Here is a 16,589-nt window from a genome sequence, read left to right as displayed (position 1 = left end):
GTGGGGACTCATAAAGGCGCAGACAGAACTAATCGGCCCTCTGAGAGGAGGGTCTTTCTCCCATCCTCTCTTTGAGCATTTTCACCAAAAAAGGCAATGGAAAAGTAGCAGGAGGAGGAGGGCCGGAGGGCTGCTGGTGGACGGAGCAGGAGTGTGTGGGAGAGGTTTTGGCTGGGGTGGGGGCTGATAGAAGCATCTGGAGCTGGTCCATGCCACTGGGGGTCAGTTACACACATACGCAAACACTGCCCTGGAGTTTATGGGAAAAAGACTGAACCGGTGAGGATAAGGAGGATGGGATTGGAAGCTGAATGTGAGTGGGCGCTGAAGAAAATCCACAATGTACACAGAATGTGTGTGTATGGGGGGGGGGGGGGGGGTTCTGGGGGGCACGTGTGCATATGTTCTTGTGTATGTGTGTGTGTCAAAAGTTGCACGGTCTGAATAGGTCCAAATAACCTGCAGATGTAAGATGATACTGGAATTTTAAAAAATCATGATTGGAAAGTAAGTGAACGTTTTGGTAGCGAAGAAGTCATGGCTATAGAAGCAGCAGTTAGTGTATAAGGTGTGTGTGTGTGTGTGTGTGTGTGTGTGTGTGTGTGTGTGTGTGTGTGTATGCGACACACCATAGCTCCCAGGAGAAGAAACATGCACATGTTCCTGCTTAACTTAGGTTCTCTATTAACTCAAAACTTTTTTGTTTGTGCTTTCAGTTGTGAATATAAAGTGTGTGTGCCTGTAAAGTTGTGCATAACATTTTTTGTAGTGTATTACACTCTTTGCATTATGTGATTACATTCTTATGACAATGGTGGACTTCAAATATATGTCAGATTAGAAAGAGTGATTTTGGAACCATTTTGGAGCATACAGCACTATTTGCTGATTCGAGTGGATTTTCCAACATCCAACATGGAAACAGAAGTATTACACAATTCATTTAGAGTAAGTCTGCCTACAGCACTACCAGAAATGCTGTAAAGAGGAAATGATTCAGTCAGAAAGGATTAGCAGCAACTGCACAGGCTCCATTGTCATGAAGGCAAAAGTGGACAATTATAAATTCATATCTTAGATTTACTCCAATATTCTGTTCATTCACTTGAATTTAATTGAGTATAGCCATTAATTTCATGAAATTATGTGAACAGACAGGTGCTTGGGACCTAGTTTCTCTTTTCCAAATCCAGTCAAGAGAGGCAGCACATGAGAATGCTGCAGCCAACACAAATGTCCTTTACTCACTGATTCTTTGGTGATAGGTAAACTTTGTGAGGAGAACACTCCAGCTACTACTAAGAGATTACTCATACATGTTCAAACTGACTAGGAATCCTTTCACTCAAAATGCCTAAAATAAAAGAAAGATGATCAGTTATTTGATTTAGTGTAGTCAGTCTGTGAGTTCCCTTGATAGTGCTGTCCAGACAGGAAAAGAGACTCTGCATTCTTAAACAATGAAGTGATGGTGGGAAACAATAAGATTTTGAATTCATTATTTGGTTTGTGCTTACATATCATTACTGTAAGACACTGCCAAAGAAATTTCTCTCTTAGCTTTGATAGTTACAATATGTATTCACTTTTTCCTCTGTGTGTGGACCTCATAGAGACATATACTTGGTCATCACAAGGTTGAAGTACACACACAAAAGCATGCAATTGTGTGTTTGTGTGCGTTTCCGCATTATTGTAATACACAATTGCCATTAATGAACCGTTGTTCTAGCCCATGCTGTGAAGTGCTTATCTGGCCAGTTAAGTGATCCTTTATAATATGTTCTGTGATTGGTGAAGGGCTAGACAGATGCCAGAATCCTCTGGCTCAACAGGAAGTGATTCTGTAAATCAGTGAAGAGGGCTTCTGATCACACAGTCTCGATTGCTTCCACATGTAGCACACATTTCCAGCTCCTTTAACCCTCCGCCTTATCAGCCTTGGTGTGCTAAACGATTTCAGCAGATAGGTTCTGCTATTTATTTGCTGTTTAACTCACCTGGCCTTGGGCAGTATTGACGTTATTCCTCTGTACAGCCCAATTCACATCTGTGTGTCATGTGGCTGTATGAGTGCCAAGACTTGACATTCTGCAGCACTCATTCATGGCCGTTGTAATGGAATGAGCTAAATGAAGCCCTATGCTTTCTTTGAGCTGGAATTCTTAAAGTAAATGAGCTAAAGAGAATATGGAGAAATGAAAAAAAAAAAGGAAAACGTCCCTGCAGCTAAACCCTCTGACACATCAAAACATGTGTTAACAAGAAGAAAGTAATAAAACCAAAGAAGGACCAGAAAGTTGTTTTCAGGGCTTACACACAGAGTTTTTAAAGCACATGGAGTTGCTTAGTTGAGATGTAAGATGGCATTCTTTAGTCACAAGACACAACACTTTTAATCCAGTTCTAAAACATATAAAATGTATTTTGTTTGTTTATTTACCATTGCCTAATCTCATTAAGAGAGGTCAAGACCAAGGTGAAACCATTTAACTGAATATAAAAAGTCATTCGTTTATCAATACCATTCACTCCTTGACGTTGTTTAACACTGGCTGACTCTCATAGCTCATTCGTAGAATCACAACAATCTTGTTTACAGACGAGGTGAACAATTTTCTAAAATCAGAAAACTTGAGCTTTATTGAAATTTTTTATGACTTGATGCCTAAATTAGAGAAACTGTAGCCTTGTTTACAGTGTAAATTAGTGTGATCTCTATTCAAGTCTGTGATAGAAACAAAACCACATAAATCTTAATAATGCCTTGAATAGCATTAAAGTGAATAGATAATGTTTGTTAGTCTTTAGGATTACTTCTTGAACTTAACTCCCTACATTTGTATCAACACCAAGGAAAATAAACCCATCCCAATTGGAGGTCATAGTTGATTTTGCCCAGTATAAAGCTGTCGTTTATTGGATGACAAACTCATAGGTGGGTCTCTAGGCAAGTCCTCTGACTGGTTAGTATGAACCATAACACTGCTCTTTGACATTATTCTAAAGCTAAGCTGTGGGAGCATAATGTGGAATGTGGTAATTGTCATGGGTCCGCCCCAGCAATATGCACCCAGTGATTTCCCTGATACTCTCACTGACTATCTGTCTGAAGCTTTGTACTTATCCCTGTTCTTGTCTTAGTGCCTAATATTACTTTGTCTCGATCAGATAGTTCTTTGTTACGGTTAGTTTTTTATTAGCTCTAACTTGTTCTAGTCTGGGTTTCCTTGTTTACCTTCTGCCTTAGTTTTTGAAGAGTGCCCTTAGTTTGACTTGTTTCTTTGTTTAGCAATCCTAGTGTTTTTCTGTGGCTGTAGTTTATTTTTTGCTTTTGTTCTTTTATTAAATTTCCTTGTGCAACAGTTACTGTTGAGTGGTAACAGTAACAGTGAGAGGAGTTCTGTCTGCAGACATGTATGTCACATAAACATTGTCTGTCTCATATGCGTTTCATCTGTCACAAGTGCTCAACATTAAAGAATCTGGTGAAATGATGTTCTAACCAAAATGCATCCAAGGCGTTCTATTTTGTTACTATAAAGAGAGTGCAGGATGGCAGGATGCATTTCAGGACTTCAGATGGGTTTTTCAGGTTTTTTATGTGGTGTTTTTTAAAGTAATTTTTGGGTTTTACATAAATGTCTAGTAGTAGAACAATGTATCTCAGAAATGCTTAATTAGAGTAGTATATTAAGACATTGGTTATATGCCATTTGATCATTCACAGCCACATTCTTGCTGGTCATTCACAATGTTTTTTATCTGCCCCCTTGTTTTATAGTACATGCTTGGGGTATTTCTTGTGATGTTACATTGTCTAAACCTCAAAGTCTAAACCTTTTAAAGTTGTGTATCTCACATCTGAGAAATCCATTGTATTTGTTGTTATTGTAGCATCACCAGAGGTTTTAGATTGAAACAGATACTTATTTAGCTCCAGAAACCCAGGATATTGAGTACAGTTGTGGTATACTTACAGGGGTGGTTTATAGCACCTCATTTAAAATCCTCAAACGACATGCTGCTAGGTATTCGTATATACTAGTCAGTCCAAAGACCATGCCATCAAACAAAATCATATGGATTAGTGTGCGAATAATCCGAAACACTAAGCATCGTGTAAATCTGCACTACAAAAAAGTGAGGGCTACATTTAAAAAACAAAGATGTGGTATATTTTAAGCAGATGGGAGAGACAGATTGAGAGTGGGGGAGCAGCCACGGGAAAAAGGAGGAAAGAGAAGGTTTACCTTTCACTGTTGCCTCTGTGAAACGTGGCACCAGACGTGTGTAGTGCTGGAGGAGCGTAAAAGCAGGCAGTGCATTCCAAGGGTTTTCTCATAATCCCTGAGAGGCTCTCATCTGGCCCCTGTCAGCATTCGGTTTAGCCTGGGTGTCCACTTGACATAGTACCCCGGGTTCGTTTAGCCACAGATATGTCTTTTGTATGCAGCATTCAGAGACATTGGGCTTTGTGTGGAAACTGATAATAGTAGAGCATATCATCCCAAATCATGAGTGCAGATAAATGTTACAGTACTGTGCTAAATGACGATTTTGTTTGTCAGTTTTCCTAGATTGCAAAATGTGTTGCTAACATTAGTATGACTCCATTTGTTTGGTCCAAATATTTGTTTTGGGGTTTTTTTTGTTTGTCTTTTTACAGTGTTCATCAATCTATATAACCGCCGTTTGTGATCACTGCGACTAAAAAGTGATGAGAGAATTTTATTGTGTCATTGCTACACACAGTTCTCTAAATCTTGTTGTGTCACACTCAGATTTGATGTTTGATGGTAAAGGTTTGGAGGCCGATTATGTGGTTTGGCTATGGTCTCCCCACTTCCATTCTCTCTCTCTCTCTCTCTCTCTCTCTCTGTCTCTGTGTGTCTCTCTTTCTGAGGTCAAGGCAATATGAGCCCTGTGGCCAGTCTCAGATTGTTTGATTCTCCACTTTGTCCAGCAAGCAGGCATTTTGTGTTTGTGTGTGTATACAGCACAGTGTTTTAGATATGAATGTATCAGTACAGCAGAACAGCTGTGACATTTTGGAGTGAAGGAGTCAGGTGCAAGTGAGAGACAAAAAATTATTTTTAATTGAAAAATGCACAGGAACGAACAGGGGGCAAAATGTAACAGAAACAGGAAACTTAAGCAAAAGGTGAACTAAGGCAAACAAAACACTGAATAGTCTTGGAGTTTGTAGTCTTCCAAGACATTTTCTCATACAGGAGATGGTCAGTGTGAAGCACTGAAAAGATTGTCTTGTGGGCTTAAATAGAAAAGATGGAATGAGGTGCAAGTGTGCATGATAATTAATACATAGGTGACTGTGAATGTGGAAGTGTTTGTGCTGTGATTGGTGGAGGGACTTGTGATTGATGGGTTGGAAGTGTCTGATTTGCTGGAGGAGGGTGAATGAGGCTGTGTGGGTGATAGGTTGTGTGTGTGTGGGCCAAAGCATGACAAGAGCAAAGTCTTATTAGTAATCTTGAATCAACTGCAACCCAACAGAGGTCCTTCATCAGCTGTGCAAGCAAAGCAAAGTGCCTGCATGCATACATACATACGTATATACATACACACTCTCACCGGCCACTTAGGTACACCTTGCTAGTAATTCCTTTTCCTTCAGAACTTCCTTAATTCTTCATGGCATAGATTCAACAAGGTGCCGGAAACATTCCTTAGAGATTTTGGTCCATGTTGACATAATAGCATCACGCAGTTGCTCCAGATTTGTCGGCTGCACATCCATGATGTGAATGTCCCGTTCCACCACATCTGAAAGGTACTCTACTGGATTGAGATCTAGTGACTGCGCAGGCCATTTGTTTACAGTGAAATCATTGTCATGTTCAAGAAAACAGTTTGAGATGATTTGAGCTTTGTGACATGCCACGTTATCCTGCTGGAAGTAGCCGTCAGAAGATGGGTACACTGGAGATAAATGGATGGACATGGTCAGTAATAATACTCTGGTAGCCTGTGGCATTTAAATGACGCACAATTGGTATTGAGGGGCCCAAAACATGCCAAGAAAACATGCCCCACACCATTATACCACCAGCACTGTTGATAGAAGGCAGGATGGATCCATGTTTTCATGTTGTTTACACCAAATTCTGGCCCTACCACCTGAATGTCACAGCAGTAATCAAGACTAATCAGACTAGACAGGCATTTTCCAGTCTTCTATTGTCCAATTTTGGTGAAAAGGAAACTCTAGCCTCAGTTTCCTGTTCTTAGCTGTGGCATTTTTGATGTGGTCTTTTGCTGCTGTAGCACATCTGCTTCAAGGTTCGACATGATGTGTGATCAGAGATGCTTTTCTGCAATCCTTCGTTGTAATGAGTTGTTATTTGAGTTTCTGTTGCCTTTCTATCAGCTATGGCTATAAATAAATAATTAAAGTTAATCATAAGAATGCAAAATGGGGACACTCTTACAAGTACCCATATGATAGAATGGTTCTTAAATTACCCACAGACCAAGGAACCATGCCAGTCGCTGTCAGACCTGAACTTATCTTTATTGACTGCTCACACCTGTACCCTGAAACATGTCTTTTTGGATTATAAATACAGTTTCTCTTTTTCTCTAGGCACAGTCACCTTATCTTCCCTGCAGATCAATTCAGTTAGTGAGTAAACCTACTTAATTTTTAGAGTGGAGAGCATCACATATCTGAATTCCCTTATACAAAGGGAATTCCTTTAGTTCCATTTAGCCACCCTTTGCTACTGTTCTTATGCAAGTCCTGTAAGACCATAGTGCAATTGGGCGGAGATTTTTAATACATCTGTGTATTGTGAAAAGTTATTACTGAGCTCCAACTCTGATCATGCAATGATCTATTCCTGTTAGCTCTGTACTACTACAGGATCTCTCCCTCCCCCTTTTGTTGTAAACAGGGGTCCTTTCACATTTCACATTTGATAAGGCATCAGAAGAAGTTGATGCGTGGGTGGGGTGTGCAGGCTATGGAATTTATTTATTTATTTTTACATTTTAAGCATTTAGCAGACACTCTTATGTGGGGTGACTTACACAATTTGTCTGCTCAGAAAAGTATCCTTAGCTAGCACAAGTTGTAAGTTTATAACTATATATAATTAGAAGCTACACAAAGAATCTGAAAATATAACAGAAGCTTTAAGTTTATTTGTAAACTACAATATCAGTGTTATCTATAAATGCCAAGTACATGCACAATGTTATCTAAAACCAAAAGTCACTGCACCTGAGAGCAAGTTGGGGAGAAGACTGGGATTAAAAAAGGTGCGCTCCATCAGGCTCCACACCGCATATGTGCTCATGCTCTACACGTCTCTCTCTCGCACACACACACGGCAAAAGGTTCAAAAAACACCCCCTTCTCCATGCAAACTCCCCTTAAGTAAGTTACAATGGCCAAAAGAGAAGACACTTCCATGTTACCTCCTCAAGATCCCTGTATGACACTAAGGCACCTGTGTGCTGTTACAAGGTAACATGCACACCATACATGCAGGCTACAGTGGCCAGTTGTCCAGTTCTCTCGTCTCTTAGTCACTGCAAGAATCAAAGCAATGCATTCGTCATGCATTCGTACTATTCATACAATGTCCAGGGTGAAATGAATCAACTGGTCGAGAAACACCAAGCACCAAACTTGCTCATTATGACCAAGACACATTCATGACAAACGCTAACAGAATACTATTTAAAAAGGTCATCACAGAAGTAACAAGAGTTGCTAAGAGGACACGTTTCCTTAAAGATAAGTGTCCTTGTAATGGGTGGCTTTAGTTGCTATCACAACATTAGATAGCAGCCACCAGAGGGAGGCCACAAGCCAGGAGCTAATCAAGGTTTCTTAACCTGATCTGTCTAAGGTGGCTTCACACTATATAATTTTGCAAAAGCCACTCTATTTTTCTGATTTGTTCTCTGAGGGACAGTCTCCCCTCTCTCTCTCTCTCTCTCTCTGTGTGTGTGTGTGTGTGTGTGTGTGTGTGTGTGTGTGTCTCTGTGTGTGTGTGTGTGTGTGTGTGTGTGTGTGTGTGTGTGTGTGTGTGTGTGTGTGTGTGTGTGTGTGTGTGTGTGTGTGTGCGTGTGCGTGCGTGCCACCTCCATAGGGAGGTGGGTGAGGGGTGGTTCTCGACCAGTGTGGACCCTGCTTCAATCCCTGAACTGGGCCCTGGTCCCTCCCTCCTCGAGTATCTGCTAAGAGCACTTACCCCTGATCACCCTGACAGCCTTGCTGCCATGTCACAGTCCAGAGGTACACAAAGAAAAGAAAATCTGAACATCAAACAGATCACATGAACTTGCTAACCAAAAACTATGAGGACATTTATTCACATTTACAATTCTAGCATTTAACAGATGCTCATATCCAGAGTGACTTACAAAATTAATGTATGTTTAAGTACTTTTGAAAGAGATGGGTCTTCAGTCACCATTTGAAGACAGTTTGGGTCTCTGCTGTTCAGACAGCCAGGGGAAGTTCGTTTCATCCACTGGCTCGAAGGACAGCAGAGCACATCTCTTCCACGCACCTTGAAGCATAGCTGGTAAAGAAGGCCTGTAGTTGAAGCTCAAAGGGATCTAGGTGTAGACTGGGACTTGACCATTGACATAAGGTAAGGTGGAGCGTTTCCACTTTAGGCTTTGTAGGTAAGTATCAGGGTTTTACATCTGATGCAGGCACTTACAGGAAGCCATAGAAGGGAATACAGCAGTGGGATGACAGAGATAAACTTCAGAAGGTGGACAATGAGCTACATTGCTGCATTCTGGACCAGTTGCAAGGACATCACGCGTAGGAAGACTGGCACGAGTCCCATTAGTAGTAGTAGTAGTAGTAGTAGTTACAGTAGTCCAGTCTCAAGGTGATGACAAAGCACAAGCCTAGGTCCAAAACCACAAAAAAACACAAACATGTAGTGAACATTAACCAACAGAAACATCCAAAGAGCAACTACAATACAATAACCAAGTTGAAAGGACCTAACAGAGGAGTATATATATACAGATTAAGGAAAGGAACAAGGGGGTGAGGGAAGGAAAGTAAACATAAAGCACATGGGGTCACACAGAGAACAAAACAAAAACACAAAATCATGTGGTGAGTAGCACCACATGGAAGAGAAGTGGAGGAGGGGGCTATTACAGTACCCTCCAATGCGCGAGCCAGATTGGCAGTGGCTCATAGGCTGATGCCGCATGGCAGTATCCAGGGGTTGAGTAAGGTTAGGTGGGCCAGGAGCCAGAAAAAGAGATCACCCATGGAGTAGGAAGTGGGAGCTAGACCCTGTGCTTTCATTAGGGACGACTTGAGGCTCAGGAACTGGGACGGACTGGACTTTGGGCTCCGCTGTAGGATAGGCAGGGGGCAGAAAGCTGGGTGACAGACTGGATAGGAGGTGGGGCAGTTGGGACAAGGGTAGTGAACAGGACAGGGACAGGCACACTGATAGGGACAGAAAGAAACACAAAGGCAGACATGCAAAGTGACAGGCAAAGTGATAAGCACAGTGACTGGGAAAAGGATGGGAGGTCAAGCAAATGTCCTGAGTTGTGGAGCAGAAGGCAGTGCAGTCCTGGGAGCCAGGTGCAGAGGAGGAGGTGGCAGAGGAGGTACCATCCTGGATGCGTGGCATGTCAGAGGCAAGGCCTCCCACAAACATAGCATCGCTGGGACAGTGCCCTTCTGGAGACAGTGTGTAGTAAAGGTAGAACCCTGAGGGAGAGCACTCTTTGGTGAGCAGGGTGCACAGGATGCAGCAGAGGCTGTGCCCAGAGGAAAAGCACCCTCTGACAAGCAAGAAATGGGAAGAGTACCCACCAATATGTATTATGTTGGAGGTGGTCCTCCTCAGGTGCATCATTATGGCATTTAGCTCTTATCCAGAGTGATATCAGGTGCACCAGCCACACACCTTCGGCATTCACATCTGGAACAGGAAAGAGACAGACAGATATACAAACTCCTGGGCACCATCCTGGGCCAACCAGACCACCCAGGTGGTGGTCTAAAGGGGACCAGTCAGCCCCTGTTGGACCTGACTCAGGAGACCCTAGCCCCCCTAAGAAATTCCAGGGGGGCCTCCCTCCTCCAGGCATAAGGAGAGCTGGGCCACCAGGACAGGGGCAGCAGGAAGCTCTGGCCCAAGAGCAGGCTTGGGCTGGTTCTTCTCCTCTGCTTTTTTTGTCATCGCTGGCTAGGCTTGCCAGGGACATCCCCCTTGGGCTCATAGTTGGGGAGAATCGCTGCACCAGGCTAGCTCCTCTTCCCTTACAGGAAGAGTTCCCACCTGGGACAGGCCTGCCTCATATTTATCCAGGAACGCAGACAGATCGCCAGAAAGGCAAGCCAACTGGCAATCTCCCCAGTTGGTGGAGTCCCTCCCAACATGATCATCCAGCACATCAGCCAGGCAATGAGCTGAATGCCTATTAGTCTCACAAGCCTGCTTGGGGTCATCAGGTAAGTCCCCTTTACTAATGCCTTTATGGCAGTTCTTTCCACCTGGGCTCACTGCAACCTTGTGGGGTCAGTTATTCTGTGACTCTGCATAGTGTGTGGTGCCAAAAGAGGCAGTATGCAGGTGTGAGTCCAAAAACACAAAAAGAATACAAATTGTATTCTTAACATGTGAGGGAAGGAAAGAAACAAAACAGAGGACAAAACAAAGATGCAAAACAACATGGTGAGTAGCACCACATGGAGGAGGAGGTAGAGAAGGGGGCCATTACATTTAGAAGAATAAACTTATCCTGTTTGCAGAATTCTTCAGCTGACGTTTCCAGCTTTATAACCTCTGCTTTGCAATCAGTTCATCATGCCAGGTTCAACATCAGTATATTGTACAGGTGATTGCCACTCATATGACATTTTTCACAAATGAAAAAATCAAAGAGTCTTTTGGAACAAAGACTTAAAAACCTAAGCTAATGAACTGAGTTATCTAAACATTAAAATTAAAAAAATAATTCTGTTCACTCCCCTACATTAATTTTATTATGACAAACTACATTTTATGAACAGGTTTAAGACTTGGCATCCATGGACGTTTACAGACTCTCCTACAGGTAGTGATACTAAGCTACTAATCGCTGGATTTAACGGGCACTTTACATATTCATCTGCATACATTTCAACAAGTAAAAATTCTTGATATCGAGAATTATCATATGCATAAATTAAATTCATGATATTCGAGAAAGTATGAATAAAAGCTAAAAGTACTGGCCATAACTTTTAATATCAGGAAGTAATTTTTTATATCAGAAATTAGATTGTTACTGGTCAAAGGTTTTGGGTGTTTTTATATCAGGAATTGAAATGTAACTAATGAAAATTACATTTTTATTTCAAAATATATTTCTTGATGTCAGCAAAAGTAGGATTAAAAGCTTAAATGGCATTCTATAGACATCTCTCAACCAGTCATTTAAAATTCAGCAAGATTATACTCAGAAAGACATGCTTGTGTGCATTCACACTTTCTCTCTAGGTCTCTCTCTCTCCCTCTCTCACACACACACACACACACACACACGCACAGACATACAGACAAACATACATATACACACCTGGTCATGTTGAAGTCATCAATCAAAAATGAGCTAAATCCAAAGAACAAATCACCAGTTATCTTACAAATAAAGTGACATGGTGAGTAGCAGCTGTTTAGTCACACCATATTGTATATTTTGTCATGATGACTGATACACACTGGAGAGACACTTGGGAAGCAACATCATGTTAGATTGGTCTTTCCTGCAAATTTACATCAAAAGGCATTTTGGAATTTAAATTCAGAATAAACTATTTGTGCTTTGTTGAATTTAACTACACTATAAGTACTTATCACAGGGCTTAAGAAAATCAAATAGTGCAAATCAAATGAAATATAGTAGAGGCGGTTATTTCTTTCCTGATTTACAGTTCAGTTGACGTACAAGCTGCAATACTGTGATATAAGTATTTTGCATGCTGTAGTGCTCTCATGTGGACAAAATCCTTACTACACACAAGATTCCACATGATGCCAGTTACAGCCTCTATTGTGGCTCAGTATAAGCTCAATGCCTTGTTGCACCAATTCATCATAGACTAAATTATAAGATATTTAAACAAATACTTGATTTATTCATTTTGGGGTTTTCAGATGTATTGAAAACATTCCTCTTCTTGCTTCTCTTTATTGTGTCCGTGTGTTTATGCCAGTTAATGTTGTGGGACAGTTAGATCATTGTTAAGGATTAAAATGACCTATAAATGTTTAACTTGATTTATTGATATAGGTTTTGTAATGTTCCTCAGTATTTATAAAACACATGAATTCTGAGTCCAGCTACAGGAGAAACTGTGAGGGAAATCATCTGGAAAATTCATAAGCTTTTGTCAAGAGAAAATTTCACTGAAATATAACCCCATACATGCTTTATAACTCTCCTAATATAGTATGCAGTGGCTGTTTTGTGCTCCATCAGATTGTAAGTGTTACATTAAGCAGGAAGCAGGAAAAACAAGAAGAGGTGCAGTGAATGAGGTCCCTAACATACTGAGAAGATCTCCTACAGCAATTCTTATGCAACTAACTGATATTTGTAAAATATCAATGGCTACCTCTTATCAGCTTGCATTTGCTGTTCATATTATAGTTCCCCACTTATAAGCGTAGCTTACACATCTCTAGGAATAGATAATAACTGCCCTTTTGCACTGATGTTAGTTATATGGATAATTAATATTAATTATTGGAATACAATGGTAAAATGATTAGGTCTGACTACAGCTAAACCTTTTCAAATATAGTTGCAAGAAAAGGTTTGTAAACCTTTGGAGTTGCCTGGAATTTGTGGATTATTCATACAAATGTGGTCTGATCTTTAACTCATGGTAATTGTCAAAGAACGCTCGCCTCCCGCGAGTCACATGGATGGCCCGCCACGTGCAGTGGGAGGATCCTGTTTCGTAGCCACACCTGCACACACCTGTATTGTGTTCGTCTTCTGTGTATTTAAACTCTTGTCGTTGTGTGCAGTGTTGTTGGTTATTGTTGACGTAAGGTGTTAATGTTAGTGTTAAATGTTGCCGTGTTTATTCCGTGTTAACCATGTGGTGTTTATTTGTGTGTAAATCATGCGAGTGCCGTTGTCTTTTATGTTTCAATTAAATGTTCGTCCTTGTCGAGGAAGTCTGTGCGTCCTGCTCCACGCCCTTTGGTACACAGGCAGCGTTACAGTAATAGATAAATACAATTGGCTTACATTAATAACACATTAACAACTGTACTTCTTCAATACTGAACACATCCTTCATATATTCACAATCCAGACTTATATAAAGAGTATATAAACCTTTAAGCCAGGGGTGCTGAAGTCTGGTGGGGGAGATTTACTGCCTTGCAGAGTTTGAAGACATTAACTGGTTAGATAGTATTATATATTGGGGCTGGAACAGAATTTTCGAGGGCAATAAATCCAGTACTTGAGTTGAACAGCTGTGCCCTGTGGTTAACGACTTCTCTAGAAGGTAATTGGAATCAGGTGTTCCACTCAAAGGGATGACACTGGAGGTGTGGCTTGGAGGTGCCCTGCCCTATAAAAAAGGCACACATAGACTTACTGACAGTCTGCCTTTCTCAACAAAGAGGTGTTAATGTGAGCCATGCAGGAGCCAAATCCAGGTTTGACCATAATAATTTAGGGCTGCTTTCCTGCTGTAAAATCTGTGCAGCGTGCAGAAGAATGATGCATTCAAAACTATATCAAGAAAGGTTACAGTCAGAATATCAGAGTGACCCAAAACACAGGATTAAGTGACTAACACAATTCTAGAATCCCAGAAATCCCAGAAATAAACTGAACTGAAACAGATGTGTAAAGAGGAATGATTAAAAGCATTCTCATAACAAATTTGCAGGCACAAACAACAGATACAGAGATTTTTTTTCTGCTGAAGGATAATCGGCCAGTTTATAAATGCATAGATTCACATATTTTCGCTATCAAAGACTGTAAATGTTTAAACAATCCAATTTGTTTTAATAAGGAGTATAATTGTTTTATTAGTGGTTTGATTGGTGGTCTATTATTTTGAAACTGTATTTGGTAACTGTAAATCTGACTAACCATCAGGATGAAGTTGTCAACATTGCCGCAACTTTCCAGGGATATGTAGACTTCTTTCAAAACAGTAAATATAATTCAGCTATGCAAAAGAAAAAGGAAAAAATGTGGCAGAATTATGTGATGAAATCATGATGAAGACAGCAATGATGATGCTACTTATGAACAAGTGGTTCATGCTTTAAAAAATAAATCAATAAATAAATCTTCAAGTCTTATCAATAACCAGTGGGTGGTCATAGTAATTACTGCAGCCAGAAGTTATTCTGCAAAATAACATATTCAGAATGTTACAAATAGATATGTTTTACATAGATCTAATAAATCTAATAATCCAAAAGTCCAATAATCTAACCTCAAATGGTGTGGGTAAACTGTTGTGATACTAAATCCACTAAGGGGCAGCATTGTATAAAGGTTTATCAATCTGAATGCTGATGATCAAGGTGATGTTATTTCCACAGGTACATGGAGAAGCTAGAGAGCACCACTTTAACAGGTAGAAACTTTCGAAATAGTAAATTGGGAATCTAGTCATTTGTATTTTGTTCTTTAGATAGACACGCAACCCTGGAGAATTGCAACCACTGAGTTGTAAAGTTAATTTTTTCTCCACTAAACATCCTTAAAATGCAGTAAAAACAGAACTTTCATTCACCCTTTCTCCCTTTCACTCTCATTTTCACATTCAATATAGTATTTAAATATTGTACTTTCCAGCACAGCAGGTGGAAGTCATGAGCCACTAATTAACATTTCACCTGTTCCACATATGGAGAAACATCAGTATGTGCACAGTAGTGATGAAAGAAAATGCTGGCTTACACTACTGTGTTTAAATACCTCTTCCTTCACATTTATAGCTGTAAAGTATAGATTTCCTCTTGGATGCTTTGACACCATATTTGAACTACATGAAAATCTGTATTTTTATGTATGAAAAATCAGAGTTGAACCGCAAACTCACATTATGGTCAATCTCTGTCTACAGTGATCTCAGTCACAAAACCAAATTATGAGTTAGCCTCCTTAGTGCTCAGATGCTTCATGATTATACACTTTAGCCCTAGTCTTCTAGTCACATGTGCTTTTCAATGTCAACTTATTTACTGCAACGGATGAATTGTACTGCTGCCTGTACATGGGTCATCTATAGCATTTTCTTCTCTCTGATCTGTTTGATTCCATGTTACTGAAAACTCAACTTGTGATTTATGGTCCATCATATGTCACTGTCTTCTAAATATAGGTCATTAAACAGAAAATAGCACTTACACTCAACAAGTGGGGATAAATATTTAAGTACTCTAAGAATTATGATTGTTAAGTATAGCAATGGTGATCATAGCTATACAAGACTGCTTTAAACAAGTCCTCCAAACTCCCCTCTTTCCCAGTTGGTGGATGTTGATACCCGTAAGACTCCCAGCTGGGTCTGGCCTGCTAGTTGATACTACAAATACTAGAGTACAGTAACTGGGAGAGCCAACTGCAGAGCAACTGGCTTCATAACAGAGGCCCAGTGTGCTGAGGCTGACACGCATATGAGTCTCCCAGCCTCTCCACACCTCATGGTAGTGGAGTGGACTGTTCTTTCAGCAGGGCTGCCCACTACTTTAGCTGCATCCTGTTTCAGCATGTCTGCACAGAGCCAGAACCCCATGTCTCTCCAAAGGAGGCTTGCACTGATCAACTTGTTATTCAGACATGTCTTCAGCAGTCTGAACAGAAGCAAAAACAAACAGATTTATTTTTGCTTCTGTTCAGGCTGCTGAAGACATGCCTGAATAACTATGTTGCCTAAAGTAAAGGCATCTTTTGATTAATCAGCTCCTACAAATGGAGGTAATGAAGCAAATTAGATATCAAATCAATCCAGCCAGCAAAAAAGTATCTCAGTTAGTTTTACCGAACAGCCTGTTGGATTTTTTTCAGCTGTCTAAGCTTTAAAAGCTGCTAAGGTCTGGTTATACCATCTCATCCACTGGCACGAATAGTTCAGTGCTAGACAACACAAACAATCTGCCAGCATATAAATCCCTCTGCCTTTGCACTCGATCAATCCCAGTTCCAGAGGCCCTCCCTTTTGAACCTTTTTCTTTTTGGCCCCCTCTTCACCCTTCTTCAGATCTTGAGCCATGCAAAGGGCTGTTGTGCTTCAGAGTGGGAGAGCTGGAAGCCGAGGAGCAGGCTTCTCTCAGGGGATATCCCTGAGTTCATCAGAGGAGAGTTGCGTTCTGTTTTGATTGGTGAACTGGATAAAATTGCACAGTGTCATGATATGCAGGAGACCAATGGCCTCAGGTGCCCCAGAAAAGTTCACCATGGGAGAAGGGAGCCAGAGTGGTTTGCGCTCTGAGCTGGTAGGGTAGCAGTCAGTGATGCTGACAGGTTGCACTGAAGTTGGCCAGGCAGAGAGGCAAGGAGTAACAGTCTTACCACTGTCTTGGTCTCTGCTC

This window comes from Electrophorus electricus, chromosome 10, assembly GCF_013358815.1.
Source record: "Electrophorus electricus isolate fEleEle1 chromosome 10, fEleEle1.pri, whole genome shotgun sequence".
NCBI classification, from domain to species: domain Eukaryota; kingdom Metazoa; phylum Chordata; class Actinopteri; order Gymnotiformes; family Gymnotidae; genus Electrophorus; species Electrophorus electricus.
Note: the sequence above shows the minus strand (reverse complement) of the source record.